The following is a 14,208-nucleotide window of genomic DNA, read 5'->3' as shown; positions in this document are numbered from 1 at the left end:
ATTTTTTTTTTCTCGTGGTCAAAAGGGAATGTGACGTTCCGCCCCTTATAGAATCCATTATTGATGGGAAGATATTATTTCATTATTTTTAGAATTATTTTCTTTCAATGGTTATTAAAATATAACATAACACCATCACAGAATTTTAAATGCTTGTGACGTCACATTTTAAGTGTGGCAACATTGGTTTGCTTGCGTTTGACAGCGTATCGATGGGAGAGGGGAATTGAATTGCCCACGGAGATCGTCAGCCAGCTAACGAGAGGGCATTGGCTTTCTAGAAGTGTGTCGGAGTGGCAGGTCGGTAGCTTGATATTTTACCCACAATTTCAAGATCCAAATTATAATTAAAGATTGAATCCATCCAGCATTAGGGAATATAAAGTTATTAGTGAATACGAAGTTGAAGAATTTGAATGCAGATTTAAAATGAGTTCCGGCCTGGTAAATAAAAAATTTTATTAATTTATTTTCCGCCATATTGAAATTTTCTTGACTAACTTGCTAATTAAGTTTCATGTCGTCTATGTTCATGGTTTCTATGGTTTATTTTCATGGATCAAAATCATCGAGAGATAATTGAATATTCTTTGCTAATTTGTGCTTTCTGTTGGAAAATAGAGCTAATTTAAACTCAATTTTTTTTATATTCCTTTCAAGTCTACAGATCTCCTATCTTTTGAACCATGATCAAACAAGTATCCATTGCCTAATCATACTATATTTCATCCTTGTATAATATATCTATATACCTGTGTATATATTATAATGAAATATTTTTTCACAGTAATTATATCTTGTAGCCAAATTGAAAATCACATGTGTTATTTGAACAAGGTCATCTGATAACAACTTAATAAAGAGTCGAGCTGTCTAGTCATTCAAGTTTTTGGACTTAATGACCTATTTCTTCTTATTCCCATAGGAATAAAAACACCTCCTCGTTTCTCTTGCTTCTTTTTGACACATTGGTGGATTGGTAGTAATACCATATGTGTTTTTTTTAGCCACCACTATGAAATCATAAAAAAAAAAGAAAACCTAAGACCACCAAGGTAGACCACTTCTAGAGAGACGGTCACTAGGAGACCAGCCTGGAAGATCTCCATATCTATCTTTTTCGCCTGTACCTTCAACTGGTTTTTTTTTCCACCTGTTTTCTTGTACCTCCAGCAGGACAGTTGCAAGAGGGAGTTAGCACCCCCTTGTGCTCATTGCATCCCGGTCAATTTGGGGAATACACAGCAAGGAACGCACCGCAAGGAACATTGGAAGATTGTGAAAAGGGGTTTGTGTTGATGAACATTCGGTTTGCTCTAAGTAAAAATTTAGACTGTTTTTTGTGATTTTCAGGATACTTAGTTTATTCATATAGGTACTTTATAAATTTATTGCACATAACCTTTCCCTTTTCAAGATTTTTATAGTATTACAGAACAGTATAATAATTGATAGCGTTCCCCAAAGCTGCGTAACCTCCATGGTGAGAATCTCTGAGCTCAGATACTTTCCCATACAATAGTGTTGGTACTCTTATATTTTTTTTATTATTCTTTGGCTTGTTTCCCTTTTATATAACTATTTAAACTCCTTTAATTATTTTAGTATATTTTAAATTAAATTTTTCAAATTAACTTCAAATATCATTAAAAATTTCTATTATTCAAATTATTTAACTTTAACTATTAATTTTTATATTAAATTCGAATAAATCCCTAGTACCCATCCCCTCAGGAAGGTACTAGTTTTACTTGCCATTATTATTAAGAACCACGAGTCGGTAAAAGGATCTTTGGTATCCAGAACTCCGTTGGTTCACTTAGGGACTTGGTACCCGTCAACTCATTGAGTTGTACATACATATATTAAATATCTTGTTCATATTATCAGGTAGTATTGAATTAAGTGTACGTATGATATTCGTACCATTGTTATTGGGTGAGGGTAGTTACTGCTAACCAAGTGTAAGTTGTACTTTCTGTATTAGAGGTACCCTTATTCAGATTCTCTAACCTTATTAAGATTATTCTTAGATTATATTTGTAAGGTAATTCTGTAAATGACTTTCACTAGTATTTTTTTTTGTCATGTTAGAGTTACATACTAGTTACTTGTCTTAACTCGGAGATTGTGAAAATCTGGTAGTTACATTCAATAAATATACATTTATTGTGATTTTTTTTCTTATTACTCCTTTATCTTGATAATATATTTTATAACTTAATAATCTTTAATAACATTTAACCTACTTGTACTACAAATTTAATATACTCTATAGCAGCGTAGAATACCTGGAAGAGGGTTAACCCAGTTATCCTTCTTCTGGCGCCCAAAAATTTATTCTATTTTCATTATATTATTATATTTACCTTATCTACTTTGTGAACAGTGTCTTAATATCTTCTTTTCTAGCCATCATTGTCATTTCCTTTAATTTATTGTCCAGCCAGAAATAGCCGTGCAAATTGGCCGAATCCTTCCTTGAGTGTCAAGTGGCCATTCTCTTGCATATTGAGCTAGCTATTCAAGTTACATCTATCTATTCATAATTTTCCATCTCCAGTCCTATATCAAGTCTATACTCTTTGTCTTTACATCTTCCCATACAAGTACTACTGCGAAGTAGTATTTTAGTTACTTCAGCTTCTTCCAACGTAGAAGCCACACATTTTTGTTCCTTTGGCTACATTAAGTAGATCTTCTTTTTCCTACTTCTGTTGGAGTTTATCACTCTCTGTGCATTCACTCCAACAGAAAATCTTCTTCTAACAGGTTACAGCGAGCTCCAGTTTTTGTTTTTTTTTTCGTTATCTGTTTGTTTTATTGATAAAGTACTTATGTAAAATAAAACAACACAGTGTAACCTACAAATTACGACCTATGCACATTTCACATTCTCTGCTCCCTAAAGCCACAGTGGTGACCCAAAATAAATTTTTGCATATTTTCGCCACCTACACGCATTTTATTGCGTTAATGCTACCTTAATAGCACAATATTCACCCCTAAGTGCTCGCTAAGAAGTGGCGGATCCAGGGGGGTTATGGGGGCGATTACACCCACCCCTCTCAAACCAAGTGATATTATATTTGAAGATTATAAAAATATTCATTTATTTTTATAGAAATACTTATATTATATTAATATTATTTTTATGGATACTTCGGGTAGATACTTCTCTGCGATCCCGGCAGGGAATAGATCTACTTCAGGAATAGCACACCTGCCCACGCGAGCTCATGGATTTCCCCAGCATCCCTTCACCGGGGAAACCATGTCCTAACCCAAAGCAATCCCATCTCCACCCTTTCCTCCCTCCACATCCAGTCCAACTCGCCAACACGCACTAGCCAAGCGTGGCGTTTTAATGGCTTAAAACCCCAAAGGCAAATTTTCATGAAAGACGATAGTACTGAACGGCCCTCAGTCTCCGGCCGCTCCAATACCCCCAACCAAGGTAGCGGATGGAAAAGGGTTGGAGCAGAGGGTGCTAAGAATCCCCGGAAAAGATCAGGCTACCACAAAGAACGACAAATGCATATCACCTCATACAATGTTAGAACCCTTATATCGGACCAGAAGATGATGGAACTGGAGGAAGAGCTGAAAACAATAAAATGGGACATCATCGGCCTCAGCGAAATCAGACGAAGAGGAGAAGCCCAAATTACTCTTAAATCGGGACATTTATTTCATTTTAGAGGAGAAGAAGACACTTCACACGGTGGAGTAGGATTTATTATACATAGAAAACACACCCAAAATATAACTAAAATTAACAGCATAAGTCCCAGGATTGTATACCTCGTCTTCAAACTAAATGCAAGATATACCCTTAAGATAATCCAGGCATATGCTCCAACGACAAGCCACTCCGATGAAGAAATTGAAAAATTTTATGATGACCTAGAAACAGCATTACATACTACACCAGCATATTATACAATAATTATGGGCGACTTTAATGCGAAAATTGGCTTCAAACAAGATGATGCAGAAGTAGCAATGGGCAAGTATGGGTATGGCGACAGAAATGAACGAGGACAAAGACTGCTTAATTTCTTACACCAGGAAAATTTATCCATGATGAACTCTTTTTTCGATAAAAAGCCTCAGCGTAAATGGACATGGATAAGCCCAGATGGCAGTGTCAAAAATGAGATAGATTTTATCATAACAAACAGAAAAGAAATAATTAAAGACATTGAAATACTTAACAAATTTTCGGTAGGAAGCGACCACAGATTAATCCGAGCAAAGATACGATTAAATGTCAATTTCGAAAGAACCAAGATGATCTTCAAAACACGAAAGACGAAATGGATTCCCCCAGGAAACAACAACCTCTATGAAGATGTACTAACCAGACGTATACAAGACCTTGAAAACGACATAGAAGACATTGAACAAGCAAATAATGTCATAACGAAAGCACTAAAAGAAACAGAAAGGGAGTGCTGCCCGACTGTCGTGACCCATAAAGAAAAATTAAGCCAAAATACCAAAGAGTTAATAAGTAAAAGAAGACAATTGACGGAAAAATACGACTCCAACTACACAACACTGAAGAAATTAAATAAAGATATCCACCGATCAATCCGAAAAGACATAAGAGAAAACAACACAAGAGAAATAACTCACATAATTCAAGAAAACAAAGGTTTAAAAGTTTTGAGGCGTAATACGAATAACATCGGTAACAAAAATATGTACAAAATCAGAAACAAAGATGGCAACATTGCCACGGATAAAGCCGAAATCCTCAAGGTTGTCGAATCGTTTTATCGCGAAATATATGAGAGCACCAACGAAAGGCAAGATCAGCCCCTGCCCAAAATCACAAACCAGGAATCAGAATTAATGCCAGAAGTAACACCACATGAAGTTAAAAAGGCACTTTCAGAAATGAAAAATAATAAATCCCCTGGCGATGACGGAATAGTAATCGAATCAATCAAACAACGTGGAAATAAAATTATCCAGGCTTTGGCCAAACTTTTCACCCAATGCATTTACCAAGGAAAAACTCCTTCTCAATGGAACAATGCAGTCATTGTTTTATTACACAAAAAGGGTGACATAACAGATCTGAAAAACTACCGTCCTATCAGTTTGCTATCACACATATATAAACTTTTCACAAAAATTATCAAAAAAAGACTGGAGGCTAAGTTAGACTTCTATCAACCTAGAGAACAAGCTGGATTTAGATCTGGATATAGCACTAACGACCACTTACTGGTAATAAAAAACCTAATAGAGAAGTCTGCGGAATACAACAAACCATTGGCACTGATATTCGTGGACTACGAGAAAGCATCTGATACCATAAGCCGGCAGAAAATGTTAAAAGCATTGACAGAATGCCGAATAGACCATCGCTACATTAACATGATCAAATATATCTACCAAACGGCAACGGCTAGCGTAAGACTGTCTGAACAACAAACAAATACATTCTGTATACAGCGAGGAGTACGGCAGCGAGACACCATCTCACCAAAGCTGTTCACAACCCTTTTAGAACACACATTTAAGAAGGCAGATCTAAACGAATATGGTATCAATATAAATGGAGAGAAGCTCAGTCATTTGAGATTCGCAGATGACATCGTCCTTATAGCCGATCGTATGGATGATGCAATAATAATGTTAAACAAATTATATTACGCTTCCTTAGAGGTCGGACTAAAGATTAATATCAACAAGACGCAAATAATGACTAATCTGGTGCTAAATCGTAATATTGTTGTTGATGGAATGGATATTGAGCAGACTGCATCTTATAAGTACTTAGGACATGAAATTCGGTTGGGACGAGATAACCAGACGTGCGAACTCCCACGTCGCATAGGATTAGCCTGGGCAGCGTTTGGTAAACTTAACTATGTATTTAAATCGGACTTGCCCATATGCCTCAAAAGGAAAATCTTTGACCAATGTGTGTTGCCTGTACTCACTTATGGAGCCGAAACATTAACACTAACAAAAAAGGTAGTGAACAAGATTCGCGTAACTCAGAGGGCTATGGAGCGCCAGATGTTGGGTGTCTCCCTGAGAGACCGAATCCCAAACGAAGAAATACGCCGTAGAACAAAAACAACAGACGCTGTCGAAAAAATCGCGTCGCTTAAGTGGAATTGGGCAGGACACGTCGCCAGATTGTCAGACAACCGATGGACAAAACGTATTGTCGAGTGGAGGCCGCGAGAAGAAGCACTACGGAGCAGAGGACGCCCACTAACCAGATGGGCCGATGATTTGAAACATGTTGTCGGTAACTGGATGCAAGCCGCACAAAATAGAGATGAATGGAAAGAGCTGAGGGAGACCTATGTCCAGCAGTGGACGCGTACGGGTTGATGATGATGATTTTTATAAGAATGACTGTTTATGCTTTAGCGACAGTGGCGGATCCAGCATCGTTAAGAGGGGGGTGCCAATTGGTTAAATTTCTATAAAAATAAATGAATATTTTTATAATCTTTGAATATAATATCACTTGGTTTGAGAGGGGAGTGGTGATCACCCCTCCCTGGATCCGCCACTGCTTAGCGACCAGCTAAGGGTAAATATTGTGCTATTAAGGTAGCAATAATGCAATAAAATGCGTGTAGGTGGCGAAAATATGCAAAAATTTATTTTGGGCCACCACTGTGGCTTTGGGGCCAAAGATTGTAAAATGTGTATAAGTCATAATTTGTAGGTTACACTGTGTTGTTTTATTTTACATAAGTACTTTATCAATATAACGAACAGATGACGAAAAAAAAAACAAAAACTGGAGCTTGCCAAAGCGTATATGAGGTTTACGGCGCCACTGTGACGTAACGGTTGCTTATACGAAAAAAATGAATAGGACCTAATTTTTAGAGTAAATAGTGGTCTTTAACCTTGTATAAGTTTTGTTTAAAAAGAATGCATAGGTAATGAGAAAATCGTAAAAACATGCTCGCCAAGGGATAGGGGTAGTTTCTACAGAATATTTTCAAGGATAGGGGTGGTTTCCGCAGGGATGTTGCAATAATCATATATATTTTTGAAAAGCACTATTGATGAAGGATAGGCCCATATGGATCAAAAAGCAAAAAACAAAAAAAAATTTTAACCCCCCATTTTATTAATTTTTTTTTGGGATACAGGGATTGCACTAGGAAATCGCGTTTGGTCCATGCATGCATAATAATAACGTGCATAAAATGATATATGAAACATATTAATAAAGGGCATTGTGTGTGAAGGATTCCAAAAAAATCATTTCATTTATTAATTCTTCTTTTGTTTGGGGTGGTTCTGGATAAAAAATGGGGGTGCATTATACAAATTTGTAAATAGCACGAGTACATGGGTAATCGCTGAAAGTCTTTTTACTCTAGCCTAAACGGTTCAGATGGTATAAAAAGGGGTTTTTTAAAATGTAACAACCTGTAATTAAAAAACGGGCAATTACCCTCAAGTAAAACTTATACCAAAAAATCAATCAATTATTTGTGAATAATTACCGCAGGATTTCTTCTTAATTTCCGTTACAGTTAGGGAAAAGTATATTTTTTTAAAAACATCTTTTTTAAAAACTTGTCAACTTTGGGGCGCCACCCCCGCTAAACTGTGGATGATAGACAGATGCTGTCGGGAAATAAATCGTAGAAAATATAGTCCGCTTCATATTTCTATAAAAGAAATTTTTTGTAAAAGGTACAGGAAGGGCTACGTTCCGCAAAAACCACAAATTACTTCATTTAAACGGGTGAAAAGGGGGTTCCGGGGCGAAATTTTTTCATGAAAAGTAAGTCTTATAATAAGCACCCCGTTATATACCAGAAAAAAAATAGAACCGGACTTGTGTCCATTTTGCAAGGTTCAACCTTTGTTTCCTACACTATAATAGTATATACGCCAAAAGTGAAGAAAGAGGAAGAAGAAGGTGAGTAATAATTCTAAATTAAAGTTCTCATGCATAGGGAGCAAAACTGTATATAATATTGATTATAGATTTATTCGCGTATCCTGCCATGAAGGTATCCTGAACTTACCCAGAGAGAGAAGGCTTGCTTCAAGGCATGCTGCGCGAATAAATCTATAATATGTATTGTAGTTTAGCTCCTAGAGCGTGACAAGCTTTATCCCGAAATAAGTGACATAATGCGTATGTCAATTTAGTTTGGCATATTTGTGGGGAATATCTATATGGGATTGGTGATAGTCTTGTCAGTTGTAATTGTCAAAAATTATAAGATGTTAAGACTCTTAAAACCAGAATGTGACTAAAATTTATTGTTTAACATGTTTAGTATTGAGTTATTATTTTTGACGAATGTTTTGACGAAATTTTTAAAGAAAATTTTTTTATATTTTGATGAGACAAAGATCCACCATTGTTATTTTTGGACCGATTCCAGTTGTTACCATATGCCCTTACTGCGGAAACCATATTGTCACGTATGTTGTTAGTGTACCGAATATGTGGACATACATATTTTCTGCAATTTTGTGTCTAACATTTTGTCCACTTTTTTGGCTGCCTTGTTGTATATCTCCATGTAAAACTGTCTATCATTATTGTCCAATTTGTAAAAACTTTCTTGGAGCTTATCCATAAATGAAATACAGTTTTTATTTTTGTAAGTATTACTATTTTTTAATACAAATTTAATATTGTATTATTTAATTAGAAATAAAGCTAGAAGCTTTTGAGGTGTTACTTTTCAGGAGAAATTTAAAAATACCTTGTACCAATCACATTACGACCGAAACGGTGTTGGCTAGAATGGAAAGAAACAGAGGACTTTGAACCTTTTAACCTTAAAAAAAACTGCTCATTTGGGGCACTTACCTAGGAATATAAGTACAAGTTATTACAGCTGATTATGAAGGGTAAAATCAAAAGGAAAAAGGGGTCCTTGTAGACGAAAAATAATAATAATAATGATAACGCACTTTGGACTAGACAAGTGCCGCGTTTTAAATACAGTCAGAGGAAAGATACAGCCCGGTGGATTCGATATGCAAAATAACCAGAACATCGAGACCATGGGTGAAAAAGATATATACAAATATCTTGGAGTAACGCAGGTGCGAAAAATTGACCATAAGCAAATGAAAACTGAGATAACTACTGAGTTTATACGAAGGATAAAACAGCTGCTTCGTTCACAGCTTAACAGTAAAATTTTTTTAAGGCACTAAACACCTATGCTTGTTCCGCGCTTAGCTATTCATTTGGTATTGTTAAGTGGACAAAAACAGATATAGAAAATCTTCAGCGAAAATAACGAACACACCTCACAAAGGCACAAAAACATTATCCTAAAATGCAGAAAAGTGCAGTAGAAAGAACGACATTACCACGATATCTAGGAGGAAGAAGACTTATGGATATAGGTGAGCAAAAGATCGTATTTTTAGATGCAAGCTGAGACATCTATTATACATCGCGCTATTTGCGCAGTAGATGACACAACACCGATCAAACTGAGTGAACCAGAAATGTGCATAAACCACCACACTAAAGACGAAAAAATCCGCACCTGGATGGGTAAACCTCTGCAAGGGCGACATCCCAATGAGGTCAGCCCAGACCCTGTCGACAATGCAGCGTCGAACTATTTGTTGGCATCAGGAAAGATGTTCCCTGAAACGGAGGGTTTACTACTGGTCATTCAGGATCAGGTTATACCAACCAGAAATTACCTGAAATAAATCATCAAAGACCCTCAGGTTCAAAACGACAGATGCCGATATGGATGTCAAGCCCAAGAAACCTTCCAACATCTTACAGGAGGCTGCCAGGCATTTGCTGCAACTGAATACAAGGAACGGTATGACGCAATGGGAAAAATCCTTCATCAAGAGATAGCTATTAAGCTGGGACTTCTCCAAACGGACCATCTCCCTAATTATCAATACGTCCCTGAGAGTATGCTTGAGGATGGCAACTGCGAGCTATACTGGGACCGCACTGTGTTCACAGACCAAACAGTTGCACATAATAGACCAGATCTCATACTAGTTAATAAATTAACAAGACAAACAGCACTAATTGATGTGGCGATACCTAACAACAATAATCTACCTAGTAAATTTACTGAAAAGGTCGCTAAGTACAGAGATCTGAAAATTCAAATACGAAGGCAATGTAGAATGCAAAGTACCCAGACGATACCGATTATTATGTCTACTATTGGAGTCATTCCGAAGACCCTCCTCGAAAGCATAAAAAAGCTGGGTCTGAATGAACATCTTTATAAGACCATGCAGAAAGCTGTACTACTCGCGACGGCCAGAAGTGTACAAAAATTTTTGGGAGATACACCTGCATTCCACGTCACCTAGGTCTCGATAACACGGAAAGAGTCCCACCAGAGCTCAATCCTTTTGATACCGTAGGTATCTGGAATGAGTAAATTTTCCTCTAATACCCCAGGCTGTGGGTGAAAATAGGTCGATTTCAGGATATATTTCAGGAATTTTTGAAACCTATTAGGAGTTGTAAAGGACGATGCTAGAAATAACTTTTACTAAAATGTAACCAAAAATATTGGGCGCTTTTTTATTACGATTTTCATTTGTCAAATTTGCAATTTTTAAAGATTTTAAATTTTTCAGCTTAGGATATTGATTTTAGAGAAAAACTTTTTTATAAAAATTTGTAGTAAACTAAAAAACCTACAATTTGAGCTATGGTAAGTTTAATTTCGTTTATTGGTTATTGCAAAACAGCCTGCGAAAAGTCCAAAATGGCCGTTTTTTACAATTGCATTATTTATTGTACAAATATATTTTTTATTTTTTAAAGCTTTAAAATGAAGATATTTCAATTCCAAACATAAAAAAAACGTAAAGCCAGATGAACGAATTTGTTGCTTAGATATTATAAATTGTTTATCCCAAGAGGTCAAATGTCGAAGGCTATAACTTTAAAAAAATCGCAGACAGTTGGTGAAACATCCAGTCTCCTTTTAAAAAGATATATTTGCATATTCTGATGTAAATAAATGCGTTTAACATTTTTAAACCTCTAATTTTTGGGTTTGAAAATAAGGGGGCAAATTTCGTTAAAAACATTTAGAGCTGAAGCGGCCCTGTACATCCTATGAGTTCATAACTTACAAATTATTGTTGCTAAAGACAAAATGAAGATTTATAAAAAAATAAAAAATTTCTACGACCAATTGAAGCCGAGATAATTTTTGGGTTTGAAAATAAGGGGGCAAATTTCGTTATAAACATTTAGAGCTGAAGCGGCCCTGTACATCCTATGAGTTTCTAACTTACAGATTATCGTGGCTGAAGACGAAACAAAGATTTATAAAAAAAGAGAAATTTTCTACAACCAAGTGAAGCCGAGATATTTATTTCTTAAATCGTAGTGCCTTTATTTATAAAAATTAAGAAACTATTTTAGAGTAATTGACTAAAGAAATACTTATATTATCTTACTTATATATATAAAATAAAAATTATTATAAAATAAAATTACAGTTAATGGGAGTTGTGGCCTCTCACAGACGCCTCCTAGAAGAAAATTGAGGCTTTTGAAATGTGACTTTATCGTCGAATCCTGAAGATTTCTTATAGCGACCACGCTACTAATCAGGGTGTTTCGTTGATAATTTAAAAAGAATAAGAGCTGTTAACCCTAATAAAAAAATCCAGAATCGAATACCTCGGTCACATTATGAGGAACAGCGAAATATATGAACTGCTGCAACTAATTTTGCAGGGAAAAGTAGAAGGAAACTGGGAACGAGAAAGGGGAAGGATTACCTTGCTAGACAATTTACGTACGTCGTTTAACACAACAACTACAAATCTTTTTAGAGCAGCAGTACCGATTTAGTGTGCAAGTACAGATTGCCATGATGGTCGCCAACATCCAAAACGGATAGTCACTACAAAAAGAAAAAGTTTTATATTGTATAATAAGAAGTAACATTATTATTATTATATTTATATAAAAATGAAAAAATTAAAAATATAGGTAGTTATATATTTCATATATATGTATTATTTTTGTAATATTATTTCTTCAGAAATGAGATTTCACATATAAAAGTTTATCAAGAAAAACAAATACAGTGGTAAATAGACTGTATGTATATTATTAAAATGGTAATATTATTAAATTGTTTTCTGTCAAAATTTAATAAAAGTTACGTAAAAATTATCAGAGCGCGCGGATTTGAAGCGAGTCGGGCGATTTGCAAAATTCGGCCGCTCGCAAAAGCACCGATTTTAAAAATAATTTTTAATAATTAAATGTAATTATATTTTATAACAATTTTTATTTTAAGATAATATGTCTTTCTTTAGTTAATGACTGTAAAATTATTTCTTAATTGCTATAAATAAAGGCACTACGATTAAAAAAAAACAATTATCTCGGCTTCAGTTGGTTGTAGAAAATTTTTATTTTTTTATAAATCTTCGTTTCGTCTTCAGCAACGATCATCTGTAAGTTAGAAACTCATAGGATGTACAGGGCCGCTTCAGCTCTAAATGTTTATAATGAAATTTACCCCCTTATTTTCAAACCCAAAAATTATCTCGGCTTCAGTTGGTCGTAGAAATTTTTTATTTTTTTATAAATCTCCGTTTCGTCTTCAGCAACAATAATCTGTAACTTAAACACTCATGATATGTACAGCGCCGCTTCAGCTCTAAATGTTTATAACGTTTGCCCCCTTATTTTCAAACCCAAAAATTAGCGGTTAAAAATGTTTTACGCATTTATTTACATTCGAATATGAAAATATAACTCTTTAGAAGAAGACTGGATGTTTCACCAACTCTTTACGATTTTTTTTCAAAAAGTTATAGCCTTCGACATTTGATCAACTATTTTTAATGGGAAATAAGGCACAATTTTACCAAAAAAATGATTTTATTAACGTTTCGAAGCCCAAATCGGGTTTTGATGTCAAAATACAAAATACTACTAAAATAAACATTTTAAAATATTCTTCTTTAAAATGTATAATTACGACTGAAATGCCAATATAAATGAGTCAGATTAAATAAATTAACAGAAGAATTTTTTTTTACCTAGCAAAAACAATTTTGTTTATTACATTCGAATATGAAAATATAACTCTTTAGAAGAAGATTGGATGTTTCACCAAATCTTTACGATTTTTTTTTTCAAAAATTTATAGCCTTCGACATTTGATCAAATATTTTTAATGGGAAATAAGGCACAATTTTACCAAAAAAATGATTTTATTAACGTTTCGAAGCCCAAATCTGGTTTCGTTGTCAAAATACAAAATACTACTAAAATAAACATTTTAAAATATTCTTCTTTAAAATGTATAATATACGACTGAATTGCCAATATAAATGAGTCAGCCAGATTAAATAAATTAACAGAAGAATTTTTTTTTACCTAGCAACAACATTTTTGTTTATTTTAGTAGTATTTTTTATTTTGACAACGAAACCCGATTTGGGCTTCGAAACGTTAATAAAATCATTTTTTTGGTAAAATTGTGGCTTATTTCCCATTAAAAATAGTTGATTATAAAAATGCCACAAGGAAATAGCTTCAGAACAACATTCGACATTTGACTTCTTGGGATAAGCAATTATTAATATCTAAGCAACAAATTCGTTATTCTGGCTTTACAATTTTTTTATGTTTGGAATTGAAAGATTTAAAGCTTTAAAAAATAAGAAAATATTTGTACAATAAATAATGCAATTTTAAAAACGAGCCATTTTGGACCTTTCGCAGGCTGTTTTGCAATAACCAATAAACGACATTAAACTCATCATAGCTCACATTGTAGGTTTTTTAATTTACTACAACTTTCTATTAAAAAGTTTTTCTCTAAAGTCAATACCCTAAGGTATTTATATTATACTAATATTCCTGGCATCGTCCTTTACAACACCGGATAGGTTTCAAAAATTCCTGAATTATGTCACGTTTTTTCACCCACAGCCTGGGGTATAAGAGGGAGTGGGAGCCGTATGGCTAAATCTGGATAATAATAATAATAGCCTCCCGTTTTATACCGCTCACGTGGCTTTGGGTGTATAGCAGGGTAGTCTGCTATATCTGGGGCCTACAGTATATGTGCAAGGAAGGTAACAGGGCCAGTGCTACGCTTCAACCGCCCATTATTACCATTGGTTTTACCCAAGGTACTCATTTTATTCAGGCTGAGTCCATCTGGGGCTTATAGATATTTTTAAAAATGTCTAGCT

Source organism: Diabrotica virgifera, chromosome 5 (assembly GCF_917563875.1).
Source record: "Diabrotica virgifera virgifera chromosome 5, PGI_DIABVI_V3a".
NCBI classification, from domain to species: domain Eukaryota; kingdom Metazoa; phylum Arthropoda; class Insecta; order Coleoptera; family Chrysomelidae; genus Diabrotica; species Diabrotica virgifera.
Note: the sequence above shows the minus strand (reverse complement) of the source record.